Raw genomic sequence first — 27,673 nt, 5'->3', positions numbered from 1 at the left:
AAACTTCATTGAGAGGAATGATCAGTCATCTTTGCTAGTTAGTAATTAAGTAAACAGCTGAGCCAGATAAGTTTTTGCTTTCCCAAAATGGCTTCTACTGCTAAAGTCAGAGGGGAAAAAGCTCTAGGCTTTCTGGACAGAGGGATTCCCATGTTTATAGTACTGTCTCTCATAGTCCTCTGAATACTTCATAACTAGTTCCAAGGATTGCCATCATTCTTTTTATTTGTTTCTTTCAGGCTAAAGGCTCCCTTTGCTTCTGTAGGATGTTTGGGAAAGAGGTGAGGGAATCCTTGCCCATCTTCTTTTAGACCCCAGCTCCCCTTGAAATGGCTTCTGAGGGGGTCCACCTGGTACGTAAGCTGCACAAATACCACCCATAAGGACAGTCTTTGAAACTTACTAATACTCTTTCTCCTGCACTAGCTTTTCTCAGAATGTAATAAGTTTCCAAACAGGGGACAGCTGTTATGGTCCTTTTAGGAGCTTAACTTGTTCATTGGTGTAAAATGCACCAGGAATACATTTTAAAGCTAGCTTATAGCTAGCTTTGAAATGCAAAATTTGGACCTGCAATTCAACCCCACACTTCCATCCAAAGTTCAGGGGTATCTGGATCTGGGTTTTTTTAATTCAGGGTCATCTCTACTTAAACATCATGAAGCAAGAGACAAAGGAACCGATTCTCTTCCCACACCATAACTTCACAGACTTCAGTGGAATTCCTCCTGATTTTCACTGGTTTCAGTGAGTGGAGAATCACTCCCAAAAAGAAAGAGCAAGAGGGACTGCAGGGTAAAGACATAGGCCAAAATTTTCAAAAGTAACTCCTCATTTTTGGGTACCAGCTAGAAAATGCCTTAAAAGGAACTGAACGTCCACCCTCTGAAAATCAGTCCACTTCAATATCTCTCAATTTGGGGAGACAAAATTACTATCTGCTTTTGAAAATCTTGACCACAATGTATTGTCTGTAACTTTTTAATTTCATCATTGATTTAGGCCTCTGAGGGAGATTGATTGAAGAGTATTTAAGTGGGCCAATATTTGAAAGAGATATTTGGTGAAAACAAGTATTTATTCCATTAGCCTCTATGTCATAAGGGAATATAGATCAGGAGGCATCATTCCACTTCCCTAGACTGCCAAAGGTCTTTCTCAGTTGTCTGAGTCTTAAAACTTGCATTTCACTTAATAGAAGCCTGCCTGCAAGCCCACCAGAGTTTTCATATTAGTTCATGGATGAGTGAAAATTGTGCATGATCCTCATTCCTGCTGTGTTTACTTTAACAAATAATTATGGGTGTCTGTTCTTCTATCTTTACACCACACTAATTTTTATTAAAAAATACAAACCACATAATTTGTGTAGGTGCTCTGATGTTCCCAAATAGTTCTGAAGTTTCTGAATCTTAGCCACAGCTGTATTATTCACAGTTGACCCTTGGCCATTTTGTTAGAAATTTTAAGCCTATTTCATAAGGCAAATCAAGTATGTGTCCACTTCATTCATTTCTTGGAGTTATAGTTTCCAATAGAGTCTGGCAGAGGAGGAAAGTAGGGAATAGGGGGATAGGGTTAAACGGCAAAATGTATGTAAAGATTTCAAAATCGAATTTATCCAAAATTCAGGAGTTTAGCTCTTAAAAGATATGGAAGCCAAATCCAAATTTGAAGTTTGTTGGTGTCTGGACCCCTTTCTTAAAACCAAAAATACTGGAGGGAAGGAAACTTGCTTTTTCTCCCAGCAATTCTGCTCCTGAGAGATGCTGAGCACCCACAACATTCACTAAAGTCAACTGGAGTTATGGGTGCTCAGCACCACTCAGAATCAGGCCCTAAATGAGGAGGGGAGTGAAAATGTGTAAGAGGTGAATCATAAACCCTTTTTGCTAGACTCTTCTCTCCTAGTCAATGAGTTCAGGAAGGAGGAAAAGTCACAGAAGTAGAGCTGCCCAGATCACTTCCTACCAGGAAGAAGGAAACACTATTTCCGGAGCGGGTAGAAACTTTTTGAACTTGTGTGTGTGTGTGGTGGTGGTGGTGGAGAGGAACAACTCCCACAAACAAATACCCCGTCCTCCGACACCTCCCACCCCGTTTTTTTCCCGAAAATGAAAACTTAATCAAAAATTTCAATTTTTGGTTTTCCCTTTTCTCCCAGCATCATAATGAAAATAAGAGAACTTAATGGTCTTTTCATCTTATCCAGTCTCCCAATTTTTTTAAAACATGGTAAATATGCTCAACATGATCTGATGCAATGTAACTGATGTTGCAAAAGTTGAGTTACTCAGTGTTGCTTACTTAATGCAAATATTTCTATTTACAATGATTCACTCACTATTTCACAGAATGCTATGCTTAGCATAATTGTCCTGCTACTTTTCTGAACTACCTAGTGGTAATTCCAGTAATTGGTACTACATATTTACCAGGTAGTATAGTACAACATTTTATGATATGCAGAAACTGTTGGGCATTTTGAGTGGGATTTTTTTGGCTGCCTCTCAGCTTTCTGACATGAAGGTTTGTCTGCTTCTGAGGATGTCCCTACTGGAGTGGCTACAGGAGAGAACACCTATCTCTAAGTTAATGTTATTGACGGGTGACTGTGTTCTTATTCTGAAGTTAAGGTGAAAAGGGATTGTGATTAGTGGGGATACAATGCATGATTAGCTGAGATATTTTCTATGTAGTTTTAACTGGTTAGGGGGCTTTGCAACTTGTGACATCCAGTTTGTTTATAGTGTATTTTTCCCCACCAAGATTTATTGGTTGTTTCTTGGCCTTACTTTTCTGGAGATAATTCTTTTTTATAATCAATGGCTCCCAACCAGCATAAATCGCCAGAGAAATACTGCCAGCAAAAAACACATGAACAATTTTTAAGAGTAGAGTGAGTAGAATTAAGAAGATCTCAGCTATAAATTTGTCCTCTGCAGTCCTCTGCTTCAAATTTGCACCAGATGAGTATAATTAATGAGTTTAGCTTTAAGAGAATGGGGGAATTACTTTGATTTTTTTTTTAATTAAAAGTTAAGTGTTTGCATTCCAAAAGTTGCAAAGCCCCTGTTTATCTAGCTAGATTTCTTATATTTTGTCCATAATCCTGCCAACAGAAGACTAACAGTCAATTGATTCTTTGCAAATGAACATCAATGTTTTTAAAGGAACAAGTTCACATGACAATTGAATGAAATAACATTAACACTGTCCAGTACTCTAGCTTAAGAAAATATCACAATCCCATTTAAACCAATAATTTTATAAATAAATCTCTTGATCTTTGAACATAAGGATTGAAAAAAGGTTTAAAGAGTGTTAACATAGTTATCACTTTACTAAATCTTGTAACAGTATATCATCTTCCAGCCTTCCAAGCTGTAGTTATGAGTAATGTAACAGTGAGAAAGAAACTTCATCACACATTTGTAACTTTTAAGTGTATTTTTCATAGAGACAAAATCTCGGCTTTTATTAAGAAGGAAGAAATAATAGCCTTTCAAGGGAAATATCTATTCATGTTCCCCAGTGTAGCAGGAGAAATGCAAGCATGTCAAAATAAATGTAATTTTCTGAAAAATGACTATTAAATTAGATGCTAAAATCACAATTCACTGTCCAGTAAAGTTACATATTTAATTAAGGAATGATTTTCACAAGCTATTCTGTGCGTGTGCTGATCACAGAATCAGGGTTTTAGAAGTTAAGTAGTGTTTATATATAGGCTTTGATACATAAAAAGGATCACTTGTCCTCAAAAAAAAAGTATTAATATTTGTTAAATTATCAAGATAATATGGCCAAGATGATCAAACTGAAGATTTTGGGTTGACAAATAATGCTTATCTTTTGTAATTTTAATAGGAGAAAAGACATTTATAAAAATGCAGTTATTATGGTCTATAAATAGATTTACAACTGGAAATGTTTAGACTGAAATGTCTGGAAGGATCTATGTATTTTGGTCTGATTGATCAATATTATAAGTTATGATTTTGGGATAACAATCTTTTTCTTTGGATTTTGACCTATTATGTAAGTAGTCTTTCCTAATACATGCCAATACTTCCTGTTAAAAATGATTATTAATCTTGTATGGTTTGATGTGGTGTATATATTTTTGAGGGTCACATCAAACCTTCACTAGGCAACTTGTGACCAAGGATATCATCTTTGAAATATTTATTTTGTGTGTGTGCACGTGCACATGTGTGTGAGTTTTTGTTTGTTGCAGTTAATTTTTATGTGTTTATCTTTGTAGCTGGTAAACTTTTTGTAGTGCTAGAACCTCCCAGGTATTTCAGACTCCTAGACTTTAAGATCAGAAGGGACCATTATGATCATCTACTCTGACCTCCTGCACATTGCAAGTCACAGGACTTCACCCACCCTCTCCTGTAATAGAGCCAGATATGGTGATCAGTTAGACTCTGAGCATGTGGGCAAGATCCACCAGCCAGACACCTGGTGTAGTAACTCAGAGGCCTCCCCATCTAGTGTCCCATCACCAGCCACTGGAGATATAAGCTGCTAGCAGTCAGACCAGCTACATGCCAGCGTAAGCAGTCTCATCATACACTTATCAAGCTCAGTCTTGAAGCCAGTTAGGTTTTTTGCCCCCACTGCTCACCTTCGAAGGCTGTTCCAGAACTCTACTTCTCTGAGGGTTAAAAACCTTCATAAACTTGTTGATGGACAGTTTATATCCATTTGTTCTTGTGTCCACATTGGTGCTTAACTTAAATAACTCCTCTCCCTCCCTGGTATTTATCCCTCTGATGTATTTATAGAGAGCAATGCTATCTCCCCTCAGCCCTTTTTTTTCCCTTTTGGTTAGGCTAAACAAGCCAAGCTCTGAGTCTCCTCTCATAAGGTAGGTTTTCCATTCCTTGGATCAACCTAAAAGCCCTACTCTGCACCGCTCCAATTTGAATTCATCTTTCTTAAACATAGGAGACCAGAAATGTAATATTCCAGATGAGGTCTCACCAGTGCCTTGTACAATGGTACTAACTAGGGCTGTCGATTAATTGCAGTTAACTCATGCGATTAACTCAAAAAAATTAACCACGGTTAATCGCAGTTTTAATCACACCATTAAACAATAGAATACCAATTGAAGTGTATTAAATATTGTTGATGTTTTTCTACATTTTCACATATATGTATCCTGTGTTGTAAATTGAAATCAAAGTGTATATTTTTAATACAAATATTTGCTCTGTAAAAATGATAAAAAAATAAATAGTATTTTTCGATTCACCTCATACAAGTACTGTAGTGCAATCTCTTTGTTGTGAAAGTGCAACTTACAAATGTAGATTTTTTTTGTTACATAACTGCACTCAAAACCAAAATAATGTAAAACTTCAGAGCCTACAAGTCCACTCACTCCTACTTCTTGTTCAGCCAATCGCTAAGACAAACAAGTTTGTTTACATTTACGGGAGATAATGCTGCCCTCTTCTTATTTACAATGTCACCAGAAAGTGAGAACAGGCATTTGCATGACACTTTTGTAGCTGGCATTGCAAGGTATTTATGTGCCAGATATGCTAAACATTCGTAGGCCCCTTCATGCTTCGGCCACCATTCCAGAGGACATGCTTCCATGCTGATGGTGCACGTTAAAATAATAATGTGTTAATTAAATTTGTGACTGAATTCCTTGGGGGAGAATTGTATGTCCCCTGCTCTGTTCTACCCCGCATTCTGCCATATATTTAATGTTATAGCAGTTTCGGATGATGACCCAGTACATGTTGTTCGTTTTAAGAACAATTTCACTGCAGAGTTCACAAAATGCAAAGAAAGTACCAATGTGAAATTTCTAAAGATAGCTACAGCACTCAACCCAAGGTTTAAGAATCTGAAGTACCTTCCAAAATCTGAGAGGGACGAGGTGTGAAGCATGCTTTCAGAAGTCTTAAAAGAGCAACACTCCGATGCCAAAACTACAGAACCCAAACCACCAAAAAAAGAAAATCAACCTTCTGTTGGTGACTCAGATAATGAAATATCTGACTCAGATAATGAAAACGAATATGAGTCTGTCCAACCATGAATATGGATGGTTATTGAGCAGAACCTGTCATCAGCATGGATGCATGTCCCCTGGAATGGTGGTTGCAGCATGAAGGGACACATGAATCTTTAGTGCATCTGGCACGTAAATATCTTGTGACATTGGCTACAACAGTGCCATGTGAATGCCTGTTCTCACTTTCAGGTGACATTGTAAACAAGAAGTGGGCAGCATTATGTCCTGCAAATGTAAAAAAACTTTTGTCTGAGCGATTGGCTGAACAAGAAATAGGACTAAGTAGACTTGCAGGCTCTAAAATTTTACATTGTTTTATTTTTAAATGTAGTTCTTTTTTGTACATAATTCTACATTTGTAAGTTCAACTTTCATGATAAAGAAATTGCACTACATTACTTGTATTAGGTGAATTGAAAAATACTATTTCTTTTGTTTTTTACAGTGCAAATATTTGTAATAAAAATAAATATAAAGTGAGCAGTGTACACATTGTATTCTGTGTTGTGTTTTAAAAAGTAAAAAGCATCCAAAAATATTTAAATAAATGGTATTCTCTTATTGTTTAACAGCACGATTAATCATGATTAATTTTTTTAATCGTTTGACAGCCCTAGTACTAACACTTCCCTGTCTCTACTGGAAATACCTCCCCTGATGCATCCTACGAGTGCATTAACCTTTTTCACAGCCACATCACATTGGTGACTCATAGTCATCCTGTGACCAACCAGGTCTTTCTCCTCCTCTGACATTTCCAACTGATACAGCCCCAGTTTATAGCAAAAATTCTTGTTGGTCCTTAAATACATGACCTTGCACTTCACACTATTAAATTTCCTCCCATTTCTATTACTCCAATTTACAAGAAAAAACAACGAGGAGTCCCTATGGCACCTTAGAGACTAACAAATTTATTCGGGCATAAGCTTTCATGGGCTAAAACCCACTTCATCAGATGCATGGAGTGGAAAATACAGTAGCAGGTATATATACATAGTACATGAAAAGATGGGAATTGCCTTACCAAGTGGGGGGTCAGTGCTGAGGAGACAATTGAATTAACAGAAGAATACCAAGGGAGGAAAAAATCACTTTTGTAGTGATAATGAGGGTAACCCATTTCAAACAGTTGAAGAGAAGGTGTGAGTAACAATAGAGGGAAATTAGTATGGGGAAATTAGTTTTTGTAATGACCCATCCACTCCTAGTCTTTACTCAGGCCTAATTTGATGGTGTCCAGTTTGCAAATTAATTCCAGTTCTCCAGTTTCTCGTTGGAGTCTGTTTTTGAAGTTTTATTGTTGAAGAATGGCCACTTTTAAGTCTGTTATTGAGTGACCAGGGAGATTGAAGTGTTCTCCGACTGGTTTTTGAATGTTATAATTCCTGATGTCAGATTTCTGTCCATTTATTCTTTTGCGTACAGACTGTCCGGTTTGCCCAATGTACTTAGCAGCTGGCACATGATGGCATAGATCACATTGGTAGATGTGCAGGTGAACGAGCCCGTGATGGTGTGGCTGATGTGGTTAGGTCCTATCATGGTGTCCCTTGAATAGATATGCAGACACAGTTGGCACCAGGGTTTGTTGCAGGGTTTGGTTCCTAGGTTAGTGTTTTTGTTGTGTGGTGTGTAGTTGCTGATTTGTATTTGCTTCAGGTGGAATCCAGTTTACAAGGTCATCCAGATAAGGAACCATTTGCTCATAGCAGTAAGAAATATGTCTCTTCATGACCATTATTTAATTTAAATTCATTACCAATATCAACCTCTCAGTATGTAACTGAGGTAAATTACTGCACAAAAGCAATAATGAAGAGAACATGAAACAGGAGTTTTATGATTGCAATAAGGGCTTTGTAAAAATACAAGTTATTTATGGTGCTGAGAGGAGGGAGGAAGGCATAGAGCAGCAGGAAAGAGAATAAGAAAGAGCTACACAAGTTAGACTACAGGTAAACCTAAGTAATATGATGGATGAGGACTATAAACTCATCCAGAAAGAAGCATACCTAGAAGTTATGTGACCTGTTGAGAAGCTATTGAAGAGTAGCAGCACATGAGGCCATGTGAATTGCATCATGCAGAAAGGAACCTGTGCATTTCTCCTAATAACTTGCTGCTATTGGTAAATGGCAAGAGAAGCAACTGTTGTCAGTTAAGTGTTTCCCACAATTGCTGGATACCATAGAAAGTGTGTGTGTGTGTGTGTGTGTCAATGTGCACACACACAATGGGTGTGTTCTAATATAGTTTGGTTCAAAATATGTGTCATTTGCACATATGCAGGACAGCAAAAGGTGTATTCACCAATTGTGAGACTTAAGTGGTGCATAGACCTTGTAAAGGCGCTCTGCACAGTGGTGAATTTAACCAATTATGATTAGAAAGCAGATTATTACTATCAAATGTATTTTTCATATAAACTGCAGCAATTAACTGCACTTTGACTAGTGGCAAGAAATTGAACTGAGCCACTATTCATCAGAGGGGTAGCTGTGTTAGTCTGTATCCACAAAAACAATGAGGAGCCTGGTGGCACATTAAAAACTAACAGATTTATTTGGGCATAAGCTTTCGTGGGTAAAAAACCCACTTCTTCAGATGTATGGAGCCACTATTGATTACATCATGTTGCCATTCTTTGATAGCCCCTTAATTTTCTGCAGAACTGAATTTTTCATTAAAATATATGTTTCACTTTTCTGATAGTGAATATCATGATCTGGATAGGAATCTGTGCATGGCTTTCTGTATCTACAGATGAACAAACAGAAACAGGCCCATCAGCTAGAGAAATGAACCATTTCAAGTTAAATCATTGCCACTACTTGGTTTTTACTGCAATGGGTTGTTCCTGCAGTAGTTCAGTGTGTCCATAGTAACCAGTCTGGATAGGGTAAAATGGTGCAGTGTGTCCACATATAGAACTTCCAGCCCTTCTTCCCCTATAATCTGGAGCAGGTATTGGTAACAGGTGACTGGATACAGAAAATAGACACATGTATCTGTTGGAGTATTATATTTAATTTCTTCAATTTTTTCCCCAATTTGTTATTTTCTGTTCTGGCCTACCTACAGGATGCATCTGTGAGACCGGAACTTCACTCTGGCACAGATGCATTCAGATGCCATGGAAGAAAGCTACGTGCTTCCTACATAACCATTGCCTGACAGGTGCTAGCTTATGAGAACTGCCACCCAAAAATGACAGTGCTCCAGCAAACCCAGAGCATGGTTTTATTTTCCTATAGACGTTTTCATTTTGTTTTTTGGAACTGTAAATTTGCATTTATTTGTTTTTGCTGTACTCACAATAGCCTTCTCTCATGGAACCAGAAATAGAATAAGTCCCAATTGATTCACTAAAATCCTGTTTGGCTCAGCTTACAGAGTTCACTACTAGGCCTCCAATGTCGGTACGGCACAATTTGAAACTCACCTTATTTTTTTTCTCCGAGGAGCAGCTTCATATTTTGTGTTGCCACTGTGCCTGGTATGTCTTTAGTTATCCTGTGCAACAAGCATCCTAACATTCCTCTTTCAAATCCCTCTTCTACTCATGTCTTTGTCAGCTTTCCATTACTGAGCCCCATTCTGTAAATTATCCATTAAAACTATTACATTAATTAGCTTTTTTTAAAGTGGTACTGACAAAATGTGCACATAATAAGCACAACTCATAATCTTTCATGAGCCTTGTCCTCCCTCAATTTCCCATTCCTTTTGTTTGTTGTTATTCCTCACTATGTTGAGCTTCATTTAGACTGTAGGCACCTCAGGACAAGATCTGGACTAAGTGCACAATTGTCAGTCCTGGTGCAAATTTTATAGTGATCCAGACAATAAAGAGAAAAATAATGATAAGTTTAAAAATTAAAAATTTGTAATTACCCGGCTTTTTTGCTAGCTGCTGTTTCCAATATCCACAACATTCAACACTGTAGTAAGTTTTTCATCATTGTGTTCTTCTAAAGCAGTAAAGCCAAGGGAAAATGATCAAATAAATACCAAAAAAAAATCATGGTGTACATTTAAACAAATTCTGATGTTGCAATATCTTTGTGAAAAAAGAAACTTGTGGAAACCTGCAACTTAGTTTGTAGGTTGATGAAGGACATGTCATAGTAAAATGAGTCAGGTGAGCATGATATAATCTTTCTTAGTATCAGAGGGATAGCCATGTTAGTCTGTATCTACAAAAACAATGAGGAGTCCAGTGGTACCTTAAAGACAAACAGATTTATTTGGGCATAAGGCTTTGTGGGTAAAAAATCCACTTCTTCAGATGCATGGCTCTCATAATCTTTCTTGGAAAGGTTTTCTTTTATAAGCACTGATCAGCCTATACATTTCTGATCTGATACACACCTGTATATTTGCTATATTGGGATAGTATTGTCTTCCAAAAGGATTGTTAGGACGTATAGGCGTGCTCAATGTGCCTTTGCTCCATCTATATGGTGGGGGGGGAGGTGAAGTTTTAGACCTACTCTCCAATTATTTGCATATTCTTTTTGGAAACCATTGTGGCACATACATACCTGATGCAACATGTTCCACACACTATCTGAAATAATCCATGCATGAGGTTCCTCAGATTAATATTAGTAGGGACCTGTCTACAATGATTTCTACACATTTTCCAACCAACTAGTGCAAGATTCAACATTTGAAGATGTCACATGGAATATTAATTCTTCTAAAGTATTTTGGATACATTCACCAATTATTAACAATCAGACTTTTTTAAAACTTGTGACAGATATAATCTGGACAAAAATATTCATGTAAGAGAAATAACTGAATAAAATTTAAAATATATACATTGGAAAGAGTCTTCATTTCATTAAGTTGTGACAGACGAAAACCCCAGTAACAAAATGTTGCATTACAAATTGGTCAAATATGCTGATCTACATGCAGTTTGTGACTGTTGCAGTCACAAATTGGATATGAGAAATATATATAGTATTTCTGCTCGTAAAAATGTTGGATATGCTGTTTAGACTCTGCAAGTCCTGCCAAAATTTAGCATTATGTGAGAAATAATCTATCTTACTTATGAGAGTCTTTGTTATGGCCAATTAAAGAAAATTAGGAAGCCCTGTCTGCACTAGACAACCAAAAAAGAGGCACATTGTGTATTAAAAATGGATCTGCCACAGATTTGACAGAAAAAACAGCAACAAATAGTTTAGGTTGTGCTGTTCTTATAAAGCCCAGTTCTACAAGGTGTTCAGCACCTTCTTGGAGCAGCCAGCACATTGCAAGTTTTTGCCACAAAATGCCTGTTTTTCCCAATTATACACTTTTTCTGCAGAGTCCTGAAATTACTCTTTATTCTATATATTTCTATATCATTGTTTCAAGACCTAGTATCTGCTACATTGTTGATTTTTAAAATTGCCATCAGAAATATTGTGTTAGGGAGCTGCTACTCGTGACCCAGTGGTTCAGGCTGTGTCAGGACCAGCCAAATTATTAATGTTGGAAAATTGGCTAGTGCACAAGCCTAACCACTTGTTTCATAATGCGTTATAATATGTTGATCTGTATTAACAGTTTTTCTTTTTAAATCGGTAAATATGTAGTGATTTCATTACTTTCAGTACTTAAATTTAATAAACATTTAGCTGATGGACTTTAAGGGTATTCAGTAGGTTAATAACATGTATTTGAACTCAAACAGGTACTTATCTGATCAAATTAATAATCTGCACTGTCTCAGAAGTAAATTACAGAACTGACAATCTATAGGACTACATCTACACTAAGCTTTTTCTGAAATTTTCCTATGGTTGCTGTACAACTCCATTGATCAGAGCATTCATCCAGACTGGCCATCTAACCCTATTCAGAGAATGACATACTAAGGTTTCCTACAAGGTCAGTCAAGGAACTGAAAACGAGACCATCCCCATTGACCACAACTACCTTGGCAGATCAAGGGGGAGAATCGGTCTCACTTTACTTATTTCATACACACAATCAACTCTTAAAAACTAATATACTGTAATTTTCTATTTGTGGAAAACTTTAGCCAGCTTGGGTTGAATAAGCTATCCTTATAAGCTTAACAAATAAATAGGACTGAGTAAAAAGCACACCTATTCAGATGTCTCTTTATGGAAATAGGCTCTGAACTTGATGTTGAGCAGAGCTGTGCCTGACAGAGAACATGGGAGAAAAGATGGATTTTAGCCTCTTTTACACTCCTTAATACTGGTGGTATCTGGATACTGGTTTGGCCCTGGGACAATTTAGAGCAGACTAAGGGTAGTGCAAAGTGTCATACTGGAGGCCAGGATGTGGCCCTTAATTTGTTTAAGTGCTTTGAAATTCTTTTGGGTGAAAAGTTCTATATTAATGTAAATATTAGTGTTTTTGTTAACATCTACACTCTATTTATATGACTTTTTTAATATAAACAAGCATTTTCTGACAGCATTTTAACTGTTTTTACTCTTTATCAGTTCATATCACTTGTACTTTATCTATTATCATTTATTAAACAGTGATAGAAGAAAATCCCCAATAACAAAATGTTGCATTACAAATTGGTCAGATATACTCATCTACATGCAAACTAAGGCTCCAATTCTGCAAAGTTACACATGTTTAACTTTACTACAAGTAGTCCCACCAAGCACTATGCATGCACAGTGGTAAAATTAAGCATGTAAATATGTTTATGCAGGATGGAGGCCAGAGTACTCTATAATTGAAATAATAGGCCAAATTTTCTTCCCTTGTACACGAGTGTAAGTCTATCAAAGCCATTGAATAAAGGGAGAAAGGCGGTCAAAGTATAATAATTTTCATATAGAAAAAAACCCCCAAAAAATGCAATAATTGGAATAAAAACATTGTTAAAAGTTTTTCTTTGGGATACCTGTTGTCATGGATGTACAATGTAATTATATGTTGTTTGCAGTAGCTGTGTTGGTCCCAGGATATGAGAGACACAAGATGGGTAATATTTTTTATTAGACCAACTTCTGTAGGTGGGAGAGATGGGCTTTTGAGCTACAAAGAGCTCTTCTTCAGATCATATGTGTAGCTTAAAAACCTGTCTCTTCCACCAATAGAAGTTGGTCCAATGAAAGATATTACCTCACCAACCTGGTCTCTCTCAATATATTTATAAACATGGTCATGAGATTTTAATGATACAAATGAAACAATCTCACAATAACATAAAACTACACAATAGCTTGTGAATACTTTTTATGTTTGGTTCTATTTTAATGGTTTCTCCAATTGTCCTAATAAATAAACAGCAATGACAATTAATTGTTGGCTTTTTTGGACCAGCTGCTGTATGTGTTAACTTCCTAAAGCAAATCAAGCTTTTCTTCCATTTCCAGTTGTCTAGGAGACTCCATCCCATCCTTAAAAAGAAAAGGAGTACTTTTGGCACCTTGTTAGTCTCTACAGATACAGACTAACACGGCTGCTACTCTGAAACATTCCATCCTTGCAGATGATGACCTGGCCTCACTTAGACACACGTTTGTCACTTTTCCTTTGGACTACAACAATGGCATGAAGCCTTCAGCCCTTAAGAAACTCTAACTAGTACGGATGTTGCAGCTCCTCTTTTCAGCAACAAGGGTTACTCCTTCACTTTCTACACTGGCTTCCCATAGAATATCATGTCAAATTCAAGGTCTCAAATTTTCTCTTAGTGGGGCTCAATGGCCGGGGTCCAGGATATCTAAAAGATCGCCTAAAGCTTTGGGAGAAGGATTCTAGTCAACAACTCCATTTCTCAGGGACAGTGAAACTTATTTACAATAAGGGTAAAGCTGGCCTGTGAGGGAGACAGTACTTTCTTGGGGGGCTAGTCTGAGCTGGTCAAACAAACTCTCATAGGAACTAAGGATAATCACAAATCTCATTGACTTTTACTCCAAGTGCAAGATGCACTTCTTTGACCTTGCTTTCTCTCATATAAACACATAGCAAGGGGTACACCTAAAAACAAAAACAAAACCCTATGAAAATAAATCACTTCAGGCTTCATGCAATTCTCCCCTGGGAGAAAGAATGAGAGAGAGAAGGAACCATGTGTGACAGATATTAGTCACATCACTCTATGGATGTCTGGAAGACACTCGGATCCTACTGTGACCAGGGCAGTATAGGAGCCTGAATAGATTAGAATAATCTTTGTTTATGACCTGCAGAGTCTGCTGGCCTTACTGCCTCATGTAAGTGTTTCATATCTGGCCACCAAGCACCAGAAATAGAATAGGCAGGAGGATGAGAGAGAAAGAGCTCAGATTTTGTTCCCACAGAGTACACACTGATTACATCTTTGCACTTATTTTTCCGGACTCAGTATGCCAGTTTTGTCTGCCTCTGTTAAAGTCTTTTTGGCAAATCTGTTTTGCCTTTGCTCTTCCCACTTCCTATATGGTTTGTTTTAGGCTGATGTATGTTGTTGGGGTATGTGGTATGGCTGGTGGGGGTTGGGTGCGAGTGGGTTGTGTGCTTTGGTGCTTGTGCATGAGGGAGTGGGGGTTAGAGTGACCGGGTATCCCGACTTTATAGGGACAGTCATGATACTCTGGGCTTTGTTTTCTGTAAGCGCCCATTACCCCCACCCTGTCCTGATTTTTCACACTTGCTCTCTGGGCACCCCAGTGGGGATTGTTGGTTAGATGGGACGCAGGGAGTCTGTCTGTATCAGACATTCTTTGTTTTAAAAAGTGCATGTGTGGGGGAGTGTGTGTAAAATAGCGTGGTGGGGGGTGTTCCCTTGTTTTCTGTAGAGTGGACGCTGGGCTTGGAGGGGTGTGATAGGCATGCTGCGGGTGTACTTGGGCAGTGTCGCTGTGGTTTCTGGGCTACTGCACTGTCTGAGGGTGAACTGTGCGGTGTGTTGCTGCGGGGCAGTGGCGTTGGAACAATTTGTATAGTGAGGGGGCTCAGAGCCATTGAACCAAACTGTAAACCCTGGATATGATGGAAACTGCTTCAAGCCAGGGGGGTACAGCCGCAGCCCTAGCTCCAGTACCAGTGTCTGGGGATGTCATGCTGGGGGGTAGGGGTGGGGGGGGGGGAAGGGAACCGGGTTTCTGTGGAGAGGCGGGGGCGGGTCACACCACACAGGATCTGGGCTCCCGGCCCGGGACACTCCGTCCCCTCCTCCCAGTCGCTCCCCGCGCGCAGCCAATGGCAGGCGGCGGTGGCGGGAGGTGTGTGCCAGTGCCTCATTTCCGGTACCTGTCAGCCAGCCTCCCCCGACCCCGCGCGAGACAGGCTGGGGCTGGTCGGCTCGCGCGCGCCGGGAGCGGGGACGGTTGAGAGCGCGAGCCGCACTTCGCCTCCCCTAGAACTCTGCCGCCGGCTCCTTCGCCTCCTTGCCGCCCGGGACGTCCGAGGGGCCGCCGGCGCCGTGGCGGGGCAGCGGCGCTCACGGTAGTCGCGGGGCAGCCTGGTTCCCTGGCTCGGGGGGCGGCCGGTACCGGGCTCGCCGTCTCCCCCCTGCCACGCGCGCTGCGGACGCCCGTGTTGTGGTGCGGGGGGTGCGGGGGGGACGGGACCGCGGCCCCTCCGCCGCCTTGCCCTGTCGCGAGGGCGGGTGGCGCGTTCTCCCCACGGGGCGCGCGGGGCGGGTGAGGTGTGCGGGGGGGAGGGGAGGGTTGCTCGCCCTGTGAAAGTGTTGTTGTTCCAGGGAGACTTTGCCTTGGCCCCTGACAGCAGCCGCCGCCGCCGCGGGGTCACCCAGGCGTCCCGAGCCAGCGTCCCGCAGAGGTCGGCGCGTGTCCCTAGAGGTCGATGCAATGGGAGCGGAGCCGGGCGGGGGAGCGGGGGTTGCTGCTGCTTGGACGCGCCGCAGGGGGCTCCGTGCCCTGGCCCCCTGGCTGTCCCTCCCTGCGCACCTGGGGGAAGGCGGGGGCTGGAGGAGGCTGAAGGACTTGGCGTGGCAGGTTTTGCTAGTGGCAGGAGTCGTGTGTGTCCGCCGCGTGAGTAGGTGGGGGGTCCGCGGGTCCTTGCCCTGCGTGTGCAACGTCAGCCTTAGCTGCTGCTAACCCCTGGGCCTGCTCCGGTGGTTTGACAAGAAAAACGCGTTCCCTGCTACCTGCGGGGCTGTCTGAGGGCTCAACAAGTGGAGGGGGGCTGTGGAAGTAGGCATTAAGGGGCTTGACTTAATCGTCAGGCTCCAGCTTGTCCTACGGGTGCCCAAAATCTCTCCATGGGAAGAGGAGTTGGACAGGATATGTCAAGTGGGATTATTTGGAATTAAGATGTTTGGGACCTCCATAGTACTCCAAGCCGCTGTCTGAATCCAGTGCAAGTAAGGAAACATGCAAAAGTTGTTCTTTTTTTTAAAAAAAGAAAAACTGTGTGGGAGTTAGAGAATGCATGTAGAATTTTTTCTTTTTCAATTTTTATTAGTAACTAAATTTTTATGCTATATATGGGGTGGAGGATATCAGCCAGCAGGTATAGTCCTGGTAAAATGTAGTGGGAGCTTCAGTCTGAATTTGGAAGGTAATTTGCCATCCTCTGGAAACCACTGTCACACAAGGGTGCCAATTGTGGCTTTTGTGTTATTTTTGCTAGGAAATAGACCGAGAACATAAACTTGTTGGCTTGCCTAAATAAGCCACCAAATAGTCATCAGATGTTAGTGACTTTTAATACAACCATATGGTCACTTTGATTTTGTGAGGATGAAAGTCTTGAAACCAACCTTGGTGTCTTGCTAGCAATGTTTGAGAGCACTGCACAAGCAGCATGCTTGCTCCCTCCATGTAGGGAAGGAATACTTGAGGTAGTCACTTAAAGAAAAAAAAAAGAGAGAGAGAGAGAGTGTTGCCAAGATGTTGATGCCCGGAATTGCAATAATCCCATTCTCTATAATCAGATGAAGTAGGGATTTGTGATTTCAGGATTTGCATGGTCAAATAGGTTAAGTTTTTGTTCCCCCGTGCTCTCCCCATGTTACAATAGCAGCAAAATGCCCCTTTTTCTTAAAAGGAGCTATGAAGTTTAAGGCATGGAGCAGTGGCTGTGTTTCACTTGTGATTTCATATTTCATGTTTTAATGTTTTCTGGCTCTCTGAGTGGTGCTATGAATGTTATAGCTGGTATGTGCCATAAATATAAAATATGTTGTTTTCTAGCAGAATAGCAGACAAGCCTAGGAGCGAACCATTTCCAGTTTCTTCTGGAGAGTGGTTTACAGTGACTTGCGGGTGAGATGGTGTGTGATTCCAGAAAAAATCCCTTTCCTACAAAATTTCAACACTTGGAATACTTTTATTTTTTAGTTGCTTTCTCCTTTCACTTTCCTGCTGAGACTTGAGTTCAAGGTTCTGTTTCCAATGCAAAAGAAGCATCTGTTGCAAGGAAAACACAGAACCCTTAACTTGTCTTGGCAGGTATAAGGAATTGAGTTATAAATATTTTATGTTAAAAGGTGAAAAACATTTTTATTAATAATTTGGGATTTTACACATTTTAAATTTTACACATTTTAAACTTCAAGCAGCTTTTGCAAGTCACCTTGAAAGGCTCAGTTTCAATTTGTTTTCCCCTTTGGGTTGGGTGGATAAGGGAGTGGATTTAATCAAGTCATTATTTACTTTAACATAATCTTTCATGGGTAGGGGTGTGTGTGTGTGTTTTTAACAGGCATTATAAAGTGTGTGAAAATTAAAAAAACCCATCTTAGGGGTGTGACTGGTATTCCAAAGGTCTATTATAAAGACAGAGTGTGTGTGTGTGTGTGTGTCTGGGCAAGCTACTAGAGTGGTTAAATTTAGAGTACTGAAGAAAGATGCTTAATGTGGGTGTAAGCATTTTTGGTTGGTAATAAATAAATAGCAGAATGCCACAAGGATTTCATTAAGGAAGGTTTTGTTTGCCTTATTGGACAACCAGAATGCTAGTGGGCCTTGACAGTCTTACAGGCTTATGTAGTCCCACTGAGACTACTCGTAAATATAAACACATCCATAAGTAGCATTACCAACCTCAAGCATTAATAAGTTACTCCTGTGAGAATTTTGCACCACTGTGCAATGCAGAATTTTGCAGAAGTTAATGTTGGGTGTGCAGAATTTCCTTTTCCCCACACAGAAATGGGCTGCAGAGATGTTGGCTGCCAGTAGGGGCTGCTGGACCTGGCAGAGCCTAGCTTGCAAATAGAAGACAAGGCCTGGAGGAGAGGGAGGGAACTGAAGGGTTCCCAGTAGCTGCAGTACCCAGCATGCTCTGAAGGAAGGAGGCAGTGGCGTACAGGAAACTCTGTGCAAGCCTGAAACCCAGCATCAGACTGTTTCTCCCTCTGAATCCCTGGGCTCTAGAAGAGTAGGGTCTGTGAGTGTCTGTGTCATGATGGGGCCCGCAGCTGAGCTCTGGGCGGGGGCAGTGTGAGTGTCTGGGCTTGGAGGGAGGAGCGGCTCTGGGAGAGCGGGGTGTGAGTGTTTGGGTTGGGGGGACCATGGCTGGGCTCTGGGGGAATGGGGTGTGAGCATCTGGCCCCCCGGATGGGCTCTGAGGGAGAGGGGGCGGAGGAGCAGGAACTGAGTTGTCATAGGGGTTTCTTTAATTCTCTACTCCTAGGGGAATTTTTGTGTGTCTGTATTGTTACAGACATACTTGCTGACAAGTATTTTGAAATAAATTACCAAAATAATTGAAAGTGGCATGATTATGTAGTGTTATTTTGACAAATAAAATTTGCAGAATTTTAAAATATTGTGTGCAGAATTTTTAATTTTTTGGCACAGAATTCCCCCAGGAGTAATAAGTCATGTGATATTTTTAAATGATATTTTTTAATTTCAGTGTTTCAATGTGAGGTTTTTTATGGTTCACTCTGTTTTCAAATTTTTACCTGCAACCATGAGAGTTAGAGATTTGGGATTTCTATAATCACTTGACTCCAGGAGCTCTGGTTTTATAAAAATACTGAATATCATGAAATTCTCAATAAAACTGCAAGATTTGGCAATACTATAAAGTGATTAGGGCTTCAATATTGTAGTTATTTAAAATACTAGAGGAAACTAGGTATGTGTTCTCCAGCAAGCAGATGAAGTATATCTGATTGAGGTGTGCAAAAATATGAAGAATCTGTGAAAAGTTACACCCTGCGTCTTTGCATGTATGTATTTTATGGTTGGTTAAAAAAGACAGAGAAAATAATAAGGGAAATGTCAAAGTATGTGAGTCACTATAGAGAAAACTACAAGTAGTTTTCCCTGCTTAAGTTATTTTGTAAAGTCTGAGATTATTGAAGAAAAAAATACCCTGAAGTGCCACTATTTTGATTGTATTTATTTTATTTTATTTTATTTATTTATTTTAAAGAAAAAACACCAGCAGCCCAGGATTTATGAAGAGCTCTACGGTAACCAGTGAGCACATGAAATGGAAGGGGAACAGATTATGGCAACTGATTTCCGTTTCAATCTTCCAAGCGGTTGCTATAAATAGTGAGTAAAATATATTCTTATAAATTATGAGAGCTACCGTAACAGCATCCTCTGAAGGTTTAAGGGAGAAAACAGTTGAGGAAGAATTTATGTACAAAGTAGTTAACCTGTATAATCAATTTACAAGGGAAGAAATATGAGCAAGAAATATAAATAAATAGTTGAAGGGTGAAAAGGAGGTGAATAAATGTAAATAGATTTTCTGACTTCCTTATACCTGTTGCTGTGCAAGTCTTTATTTTCCTCTGCAGAAGTAAGGTAAATGCTTGATTTTTGTGAAACTTTTGTGAAACTTGATTTTTGTGAAAATTTTTGTAAACATGCTTAATTTTTTATTAAATCAACTAGAATTGAGGACCTCTTGGTATCAAGTCTACAAAATGAAATTTCAAGTCTGTGGGTCTGACCTGACAGAATGCTGTGCTCCTTTTTAGTGAAAGTGCTCTTCCCCCTTCAGGATAGAGCCCTAAATCACAACTTTTATTAAAAGTATTAAATATGATTTTGGCTTTTTATTTTATTTTTTTAAATACATGCTAGGTGTACTGTAGTTTGTAGTGTAAAAATATTATAGACGGAAGTATTGCCAAACCTGATTCTGCTTCTTCATACCAGATTTAATAATTTCTGCTTATGTAATATTTGTTTTATATAAAAGTGTTTTTTATAAATATTTGAAAATCTCTTTGTAAATCTCACTGTTGTGTTCGGTTATTGTCTCTGATAATAGACCTAGGTGTAGGGCAACGTTTGTTATTTGAATGTTTGTGTTTTTAATATGTACATAAATGAGTTGTGGAAAGAGAGCCATTCTGACATTTCCATAACTTGGAGGTCAAAAGATTAGAAGTGGAATCTGTTAATACAGGAATAGTAGACAAAGTTGGACTTGATTTAAACTAATTGTTACGAGCTCAAATCTATTTTAGATTATGCCTGTGGAAATGTTAACAATATGGAATAGCTTTCAAAATACTTGTGCATCAAGCTATGAATTCCCATACAAAGGATAATACAAACTACAGAGCCCAGGGATCTGTAACTGAATGAACTGATGATTTAGTTTTAAGTCCGAATGGTAAGCTCAGAAAATACATTCCCTACCTTGATGAGTTCACAATGTAAAATTATCACATCGCAGTTAAAAGTTGCTGAGGTATGATGGCAATTGGAAATTTTGAGTGTGGGTGGTCTGCGTAGGCAGATGGCTCCAGCCTCCTGAAACACACAAGGAAGCCAGCTTGTACTTCCTTTAATAAAGGATCAGTAATACCCACCTACTGCTAACATGGTAAGAGAGAACTTTAATTGCTGTAATATATGCAAATGAGCCAATTAGAGAGTAGGTTCTTACAAAACTCATCCAAGGTGGCGTAAAATATCCGAGGTACAGTTTAACCATTTTACTTGCTTTGGTGAGTGGGAACTGTCATGAATAGTCCCATTGGCATCAGTGGGACTTCTTGCTTCGTAAGGGTATCCTAAATGATTTGGATTGAAAATAAAAATTGATAATTTTAAATGACTTATAGTATATGGCTAGGTCTTTGGGCAGAAACACTCTTCTTGTTGTATATGTCTGTACAGTGCCTTGCGCAGTGATACCGTAATTGTTGGTTTGGGGTCGCTAGGTGCTACCCCAATAAAAATAATTATAATATTTGAGGTATATGACTGTAGAGTTACATTGGAATTTCTTCACTCATCTAAGATGAAAAGAGCACCTAAACTTATTTTTAGAGGGTTCTTTTAGATAGCTTTCCCAGTTAATAGACTAGCAGTAGCAGTAGACTGCTAGTGTAGCTAGCAGTCTGCTGAAGGAAAACTCTACCCATTTGAAACCTAGGAAGCTGGTAGTTCACATGGTAAGAAATACTTATCTCCATTATCAAATGAAATTTTTAATTACAGTTGACACTTCTCAGCCTCCTGCTGGTGTTAAAAATCTTGCTGAAATTGTATCCGTTTATGCCAGTGGAGTCAAAATGCAGGCCTGTATTAACAATCAAAAAACTTTTCTCTCCTGCTTCCAGGAGAAGTGCTTCCTGCCATGGTTAGGATGCAGAATGGTACAAATAAATTGAAGAATCACACTGATTCTGCTGTGTGTATGTATGGGAAGAGCAGGGAGGGTGCAGGCTTGGAAGAGATTTCCCAGGGAGACTTTATACCAGCTTGCATACCATGGAGCTGTGTTCAGTGGGTTTCTTCACAACAGCAGGGATGAGTGTTACACTAAGTGAGTCCGCTAGTGACTAGTCAGCCTTCTCCAACATGTAGTTGTCCTGTGCCTGCTGGTAGTTTGCCAAGGAAGATTCCAATCCAAACGCTGTGTAAATCCACTGCAAAAATCTCACATGCTTGAGATTTGTACAGAGAGCTGGGATTTGGCACTTGATACAGGTGTAACAGGTGTGAAAAGGATCTATCTAATCTAGCTATCTTTAAAAAATGTTTGAGTATTGGACACTTTAGGATTTATTAAATAAGGTTGGAAACTGGTTTCAAGTCTTAGGCTTCCATATTGTGTCATAAATTATATTGTTGCAGCAGGCATCATTAGGTGGTGCTGTTTCATGTAGTCTTCCAAGTTATTTTGCTTAGTGTGTAAGAAAATGTTCAGTCTTGGGAAGACGTGCTGTGATAGTTCGTTTTTGATATGGGAGTTTTTGTGTAGAGGCAATAGTCCAAGGAGAAGGAGTTGTGTGAATTGTAAGAGAGTTCACTTTCTGCTTTGGTCTCTGATTAGAGTAGATTCTTGAGACAAAGTGTGTTTCCAGTTCCCACAAGACAACTATCTGTGTCTGAGGACTTGGGTATGTGTGTAAATAAAACAAGTAACATTTAGAGTATACCCAGACTCTGTAGTGCTGATTTATCCTCCACCAAGAAGCTGACCTGCACAGCCCTGGACATCCACGCCTGGCAAGGGGGGACACTGATGTCAGAATGACACACTCAAGTTGGAAGAAGGAGCAACAATATAACTTTTCTGCAGTACACTCAACACTAGAGATAAGACTTATATAAATGGGCCAACACTTTCAACCTGATTGCCAAGAGTTACTCTTCTAAATCTGTATTTTATGTACCTAAATTTAAGTGGCCTGATTTTCAGGCATACCAAGCACCCACAAACCCCACTGGAGCTATAAAATTGCTGCATTACTTGTTACAAGAAGAGTCCTATTGCCCTGAAAGAAACATTCCGTATAAGGGTCTGTTCATCTGGTAGCTAATCACTTGTTTTACCTCTCTTCCGCATAGTTTAAAATAATCCTTTTGTTTAAATGGGAGGTAAATCCTGTATCTTTTTCTGCTACCCACACAAGTATCAAATGGAACTTAACTTTTCAGCCAACATCTTTGGGGCTCTAGCACAGTCCTGGGTCTGAATCTTAAATTGAAACATTAATATTATCAGCTGCAATGCCTTAGCAAAATGAATAAAAACTATTGTACAAATGTTTGGGGCCCATGTAAACCTGGTTTCTGTGTCTTGCCTGAAGTCATTCAAGAAGCCAGTGGCAGTCATTTCAGCTGTGTGCCTCAGTTTCCCCATCTACAAAAATGAGGTTAAAATACTGTCCTCCTTTATAAAACATTGTGAGACAATTAAACCAATACCATGTTATCTAAGAAGTGGGGCATCAAATCATTCAAAGGATAAGCAGAGACCGAAGATGTCAGTGAAATAACTGGCTATGGTTTGGTATCTTTTCTTCTGGAGTGGAGCAAGTCTTGTGATCGCTGTATTGTGTTGAGTGACATTATATAGAACTGTGATGTCATGTATCCAAGAACCATATCCTCTATTTGACATCTCAGTTGCTTGAAAGTGTGATTATTTTGTGTCCATTTGCTAAAAAATGTGAATTCATTACACTTGTGCTTATCAACAATCAGCCCAGCAATGCTAATTCTAATGTAAACTTTATTTTCAAATAGCTTGTTTATGGTAGGGGAAAGACTCTCATGCTAAGATTTCTAGCTTACTGGAAACAAAATGGGTGTTTTCTTACAGAAAAGACTTCATTCAAAGGGGGAATTTGGTTTCACATTCCGCAAAGTAAGGAAAGTTTGTATTTAACAAATTATTTCTATTTAAACAGAGTAGAAAAGCAGGCTCCTGTTACTGTGTTCTACAGAAGAACATCATGAAGGAACGAGTTAAACTGGCAGTACAGTGAGAACACAAGCAAACCAAGCAGCCTTTATGGCCTTGGACATTAGAATTTGTTTAGCGTGGGGAAGAAGAGAATGATGGCTAGAACACTGTGATTTACCCCTCCTCATTCTGAAAGTTACTATGGGATCTTTAACTTCCACCAAAACAAATGGTCAGAAAGGACCTTCATGTAGTATCTTGTTTGAAGGATGGTAATTCTAATAGCGCATAACCCTGTTGCTAAACTGAATTCAAGTGTGCCATTTAGTATCAGTAGGTAAAGGAATACAATTTACCAATAGTATAAAACCACAGAAAGTACACAGTGCAGTCCTTCTCTGCTCAGTCTTGTTAAGTGTTTTCCAGGAACAGATGTAAATTCCACTGTAGCTTTTCAAATTGTGAATAATCATGGTGTGTTGTGTTTAGTGATGAATCATGCAGGAGGTTGCAGATGGTGTGAAGAGTGCAGCTGTGCAGAGACTGGGGAAGCTGAGATAGAAGACTGGAGGGGAAAGTACCTGGGGGGGAAAGATGATGAAAAGATAGATTGGAATGCCAGTGGGGGAGGGAAGAAGTCAGCTGGGAAAGAAGATTGAGGGTGAAGGGGTAAAGTTAAGCCTGAGGCCTGAAGTTGGGGGTGGGAAGCGAAGGCTGGGAAAGAGTACAGAGTTAAACTGACAGATATTGGAGTGCTACTGTGAAGTGAGCTGAGAGAAAATTGCAGCATTGGATGACGCAGAGAAAGTGTGATTGTCCAAAAGTAAAAGAGAATTTGCACTATTGGAGGGGAGGCTAAGATGAAAGCAATAGGGAAAGTTGCAGCACAGTGTGTGTGGAGGGAGAGGGGGAAGGGAGCAGGAGCTGATCTGAAAACATTGACTGCAGTAGTGAGCTATTTTGGGTTGAGGTGCTGAACGCAGAGGTTTGGGAGGGCTGTTATGGCAATAGATGATTGCATCTGAAAGCAGGGACTGGACTGCAGTTTATGGTTATGGGTGGAGGGGTAGGTAAGAATGGAAACATTGAGGAAAAGCTCTTAAATATGGTGGATGCTGAAAATAATGAACTTAATGCCAAAGGTGTGAGAAAGCTGAGACCTTGTCTACATTACAAATTACTCTGATATAACTTATGTGGTTGTGGGGTGTGAATAATACACACCTCTGAGTGATTAAGTTATACCGACCTAAATACGGGTGTAGACAGCACTATGTCAGTGGGAGATCTTCTCCTGCCGACATAGCTACCACCGCTCATGGAGGCGGGAGTTAAGTTGACGGGAGAGCTCTCTCCCATCAGCTTAGAGTGTCTCCACCACAACTGCTCCGCTGTAAGTGCTGTAGTGTAGATGTAACCTAAAATACAGCATAGTTCAATCTATTTTAAACAGATTATCATATGCATCTCTCTTAGTTTTCCATGACTATTTTATTATTAAAAAAAAAACAAGAATCAATAAATACTATAACAAAACAAATTCCAAGTAACTTTATTCAGAAAAATGTTGCCACTGGATTGTCTGTCAAAGCTAGTTTTTGCCTTCAGGTCAGAAGTCCTAAACCAAAAGTGAATATTTAACCACTCTTCCAAGGACAGTCAATAATCTTTTCACCTAATGGAGCATGAGATTAGAGGGGCAAAAACAAGGACCCTCAACAGCTATAACGTATTTCAAGTGTTAAAGTAACATCAGGTTTCCCAAGCACAGTTTATGCATTCTACAAACCATAGTAAGTGGAACACACTTTCTGAATAGCCAATTAAAAAAGGTCAGTACCCAATGTGGAAATATGCTCTCTGAGCTATTTTATACCATATCAGGGTTGTTCTTAATGTATATTAAAACAGCTAAGAATAAAGGTAGATGAAATTCCTGCTTTCTATACTTGCATAGTCTTATACAATAGATTAATACAATACTTTCTTTTATTACTTATGAAAAATAACTTACATAATATTCTGAATTTAGGTAATTCTTTAAATACGTCTCCCACTCCTACAATTTTATGCTCTAAATAAACAAAATGGACTGGGAAAATTAATCATCCAGTAAATCATTAACAGCTATTTGATATCTACAAAATACTGCATCATAATTGTGTTAAGTACCATAGTGAAACTTAATTTGGTCCACCAATATGAACTGAAACTTTCTTACACAAATGCATTCAAATGTTCTGAGGTCTGAAGTCAAATGTTTTAGAGATACTGCAAAATTTCTATTAGTGGAACTGTTCTCTGACCAGTTAGTTGTGAGCTAAGTGTGTCCTGCTCATCTATAGATAAGGGCGGGGGAAGTTTAACATAAGGACAACAGCAGCTATCTGAATTTGTGGTATTTTCCCATGATCGTTGTCAAAGTTCCTTCCCCACTCTGAATGCTAGGGCACAGATGTGGGGACCTGCATGAAAACCTCCTAAGCTTACTTTTACCAGTTTAGGTTAAAACTTCCCCAAGGTACAAACTACTTTACCCTTTGCCCTTGGACTTTTGCTGCCACCACCAAACGTCTAACCGGTATTATTATTATTAGGAAAGAGGCTGTTTGGAAACGTCTTTCCCACCCAAATCCTCCCTTACCTTTACACCCCCTTTCCTGGGGAAGGCTTGATAAAAATCCTCACCAGTTTGCATAGGTGACCACAGACCCAAACCCTTGGATCTTAAGAGCAATGAAAAAGCATTCAGTTTCTTAAAAGAAGAATTTTAATAGAAGAAAAAGAATCACCTCTGTAAAATCAGGATGGTAAATACCTTACAGGGTAACTAGATTCAAAACATAGAGAATCCCTTTAGGCAAATCCTTAGGTTACAAAAAAGACACAAAAACAGGAATATCCATTCCATTCAGCACAGCTTAGTTTCTCAGCCATTTAAAGAAATCCTAATCTAACGCATATCTAGCTAGATTACTTACTAAGTTCTAAGACTCCATTCCTCTTCTGTCCCTGGCAAAAGCATCACACAGACAGACCCAGACCCTTTGTTTCTCCCCCCCTCCAGCTTTGAAAGTATCTTGTCTCCTTCTTGATCCTTGTGGTCAGTTGCCAGCGAGGTTGTCTTTAGCTTCTTAACCCTTTACAGGTGAAAGGGTTTTTCCTCTGGCCAGGAGGGATTTTAAAGGTGTTTACCCTTCCCTTTATATTTATGACATGCCCCCCAAATCACAGATAGGGTGAAACGCTGGCTGGGATTTCTTCCTGGAGCTTTAGGAAAAAACAGAGTTAATAAGACACATGCACCTCTAAATATACTACCAAGTATATAAAGACTAACAATATTTTCCACATCTCAAGGACGATTTTAACCAGTTGATTCTGGGAAACTTTCACGGGAGAGTGCATCAGCCACTTTGTTAGAAGCTCCTGAGATGTGTTGGATGTCGAAATCAAAATCTTGGAGAGCTAAACTCCACTAAGTTTTTTGTTATTTCCTGTGGCAGTATGAAGCCACTGTAGCGCAGCATGGTCGGTTTGCAGGTAGAAACGCCGTCCCCAAACATATGGGCGTAGCTTTTCCAGAGCGTAGACAATGACATAACATTCTTTTTCACTGACTGACCAGTTGCTTTCCCTTTCAGACACCTTCTTGCTGAGAAACACTACAGGATGGAATTCTTGATCCGGTCCTTCCTGCATTAAAACTGCTCCCACACCACGCTCGGACGCATCTGTGGTTACTAGGAACGTTTTGTCAAAGTCTGGGGTATGGGGTCAGACATGAGTGTCGCTTTAAGCTGGTTAAAGGCCTTCTGACTCTCTTCGGTCCACTGAACAGCATTTGGCTGTTTCTTTTTGGTCATGTCTGCCAGTGGGGCGGCGATTTGGCTGTATTGCGGTACAAATCGCCTGTAATAACCGGCCAAGCCTAAGAAGGATTGAACCTGTTTCTTTGATTTTGGGACAGGCCACTTTTGGATAGCATCCACTTTGGCCTGTAGGTGGTTGATAGTTCCTTGACCCACCTGGTGTCCAAGATAAGTCACTCTGTTT

The 27,673-nt window shown here is 39.8% G+C and overlaps 1 long non-coding RNA gene across 1 annotated transcript; it reads left to right on the top strand.

Moving 5' to 3' along the window:
• The first annotated feature begins 15,291 nt into the window (after positions 1 to 15,291).
• LOC311524028 lies at positions 15,292 to 27,398 on the top strand. The gene is made up of 3 exons (XR_014712468.1): positions 15,292 to 15,478; positions 19,385 to 19,509; positions 27,262 to 27,398. It is a non-coding gene; the product is annotated as an uncharacterized lncRNA (long non-coding RNA).
• Positions 27,399 to 27,673: the final 275 nt, after the last annotated feature.

This window comes from Lepidochelys olivacea (genome assembly GCF_965140295.1).
Source record: "Lepidochelys olivacea isolate rLepOli2 genome assembly, chromosome: 1".
Lineage (NCBI taxonomy): Eukaryota > Metazoa > Chordata > Testudines > Cheloniidae > Lepidochelys > Lepidochelys olivacea.
Note: the sequence above shows the minus strand (reverse complement) of the source record. Positions and strands in the feature narration are given on the sequence as shown.